Here is a 2,875-nt window from a genome sequence, read left to right on the forward strand (position 1 = left end):
GGGTGAGCGGCGAGAAGAGGACAACGACCAATATTGGTGAGCGCGCGCACAAAGGTGCTGCATACAGGGCTGGGCACTAGATATCGGGTCCTCGCCCAACAGAGGTGCAGACCGCACCCCGCGCGCTCTCCTACGAGCCACAAAACGCCATCGCCCTTCTGCCTCTCAGAGTAGAGTGTGCTCTGCACACAAACACAGAGCAAAAAAAAATCCACATGCTTTTGGTTGAGCGCAAGTGATGCAAATATTTTTTTACGGGGAAGGCACACTAGAAACGCAAATGTGTGAATGCGGCACCCTTGTAAGGGTGTGGGTGCCCATTTGTACACCTAAGGTGATATACGGGTGAATTTTCCTCCGTATTGCACAGACTTGTGCCTCCATGTGTACGAATGGCGTTCATACACCTACAAGTGTACGGATGTCGTTCATTACACCAACAAGTGTGCGAATGGCGTTCACACACCTACAAGTGTACGCGTGGCCCTCATACACCTACAAGTGTACAAATGGCGTCCATACGCCTACAAGTGTACGAATGGACTTCACACACATACAAGTGTGCAACGTTCGCACACTTGGGTTCCTCCGGTACGCCAGTATGTCCTGCATCCGCGCCGGTCCAGTACGGCCGATTGGCCACCTCCCTTTGGACACGACGGCACGTCGGTTCGCGGCGTAGCTCCTCCATCCTGGTGCGCGGCCAGCCGCAGCCAGTCTCCTCTCCCCCAAGGTTCTTGCCCTCCAAGTCCGCCCCAGAGGGAGGGGGGGGGGGCTGAGAGGAGGGTGGGCTGGGAGGCGCTGCTGGGGCACGTGTCGGGATGTGGTCCATGAAACAGCAACAGCCGCCGGGGGCCGGGCCGGGGCCGGGCCGGGGCGGGGCCGGGGCTGTGCTGGCACGCGCCCAGGGCAGCGCCCCCTCCACATCCCCGCGGAGGCAGCTGCGCCAGCTGTCGGGGCGTGCCGCCGAGCAACAGGGCACCCGCCAGCGGCCCGCCACCCCCCCACAGGACCAGCGCACTTACGCCCCAAGCGACAACAAATCGAGTTTGAGGCAGCAGGGCGAAGGCGGCGGCGGCGGCGGCTCCCGCCCCGAGCAGCGAGTGGGAGAAAAGGGAGGAGAAAAGCCCGACATCACCTGGGCAGATCGCAAAGCGGCGACGGCCATCGCAATAACACGAGAGGGGGAGGAGGGCTGAGGCGTGTCGTCGGTCCACATCCCACTTACCTTTTGTCAGAGGTGCTGGAGTGCTCTCCGTCTCATGGTGATCAGAGAAGGCTGAGGACAAAAGACACAAGAATACTGTAAGACACATTGGATTTAAAAAAAAAACTGGCAGGTTTTGTTCAGATTATGAGCCTTTATGTCGCGACGACCACTTACGGCTTTTCGAATTAAGGAGTAAAGTAAGGCGAAGTAAGGAAATCAGAACCGGAACCAGTTCAAAAATCACTGCTAACCCAGTGCGAATGAACGTTGACTGTTTATGCAGTTACTGGGTAAAGCCGCGGTGAACATCAAAACTGAAATCACTATGCTTTAACATGATGACTTCCATTTTCTTGTTCGCTATATTCTGCATTTGGCTACATTAGGATGGCGTCAAATATGAAAATCAGCGAACTTTTCGAAATGGTTTTGGTCCTGGCTGATTTCCTTAAATCTTCTCGAGACGCCCAGAACCGTGTGCGTGGTCTCGTTCTTATCTCCAGCAGGTGCGCGGTTTTAAGTCCGGGTGACGAGGAGAGCGAGTTACTGTGCGTTGCCTATATTCAGGGAGTTTTGTAGGTCGAATTGCCTACCTATGTGTCGGGTTACTAAGACCGGGCAAGGAGGCGATTTGGGCCGACAGCGAGGGGTGCCAAACTGAGGTAATCAGCTGTACACAGAGTAGGTAATCCCTAGTAATCACCGGTAATCATTGCTTATCGCCATTAATCCTTGGTAATCGCCGGTAATCCTTGGTAATCACCGGTCATCCATGGTAATCGCCGGTAATCCATACTAATCAAAAAGTAATCGTTGGTAATCACCAGGTAATCTTTGGTAATCACAAGGTTATCACCAGTAATCACTAAGAAATCCAGCAAGGAAATTCCTGGAAATCTTTGGTAATCACTGGTAATCTTGGTAATCTTTGGTAATCACTGGTAATCAATGGAAATCAATGGCAGTCGCGATGGCAATCTTTGGTAATCTCTGGTAACCTTTTGACAGTAGTAATCTTCGGAAATCCTTTATAATCATTGGTAATCTTTGGTAATCTCAGGTAATCCTTGGTAATCATCACTTTTTGGTAATCAGGTGTACACCGATTTTTTCGAGTTGGGCACCCCTCGGCCGACAGGGAAGGGTAGGGGAGGGGGGAGGGCGATCGGCCCTTTGCCCGCGCCCCGCGCCCGATCGCCAGGGGCCTTCTCCTGCAGCACTATGCCACCCTGTAAAATGCTTGCAAACTATCTTATTTGCTGCAATATTGCAAAGAATGTGCGAGCTTTGAATTGGAAAGAACAAGTCTGTACTACTGCAAAGAAATTATTTGCAAGAAACTGTCAGGTGTTCGTATTGCAAGAGAATAGTTTGCAAGCCTAGCAAGAACTAGTTCGTGAATTACAATGCTTCAAAACGTAACAGAAAACGTAACAAGCTGACGTTCCGTTTCTTTTACGGCCAGCCTGGAAATCGAAGTGTGCGAGTGTCTCACAACTGCAGATGAGTGAAAAAATTCACACACATACTGTACTGGTGTGCGACAAAATTTTTACACATCTGTAGATGAGTGAATGACCATTCGCACACTTGGGGCGAGTAAACCTTTCCAAGCGTGCGAATCTCGATTCGCTCACCTACACATGTGTGAATGTTTTATCGCTC

The 2,875-nt window shown here is 51.7% G+C and overlaps 1 protein-coding gene across 5 annotated transcripts in view; it reads right to left on the minus strand.

Annotated features, from left to right (window-relative positions):
• The window catches only part of LOC113214364 (myocyte-specific enhancer factor 2), an 84,666-nt gene that overhangs the window by 76,854 nt on the left and 4,937 nt on the right, over window positions 1-2,875 (minus strand). For all 5 annotated transcript variants that reach the window (XM_052268650.1, XM_052268651.1, XM_052268656.1 and 2 more), the window contains exon 3: window positions 1,229-1,279. The gene's annotated coding sequence lies outside the window, so the exon portion shown is untranslated. The remainder of the gene's footprint in view (window positions 1-1,228; window positions 1,280-2,875) is intronic.

Source organism: Frankliniella occidentalis, unplaced genomic scaffold (genome assembly GCF_000697945.3).
Source record: "Frankliniella occidentalis isolate FOCC.00 unplaced genomic scaffold, Focc_3.1 Scaffold74, whole genome shotgun sequence".
NCBI lineage: Eukaryota > Metazoa > Arthropoda > Insecta > Thysanoptera > Thripidae > Frankliniella > Frankliniella occidentalis.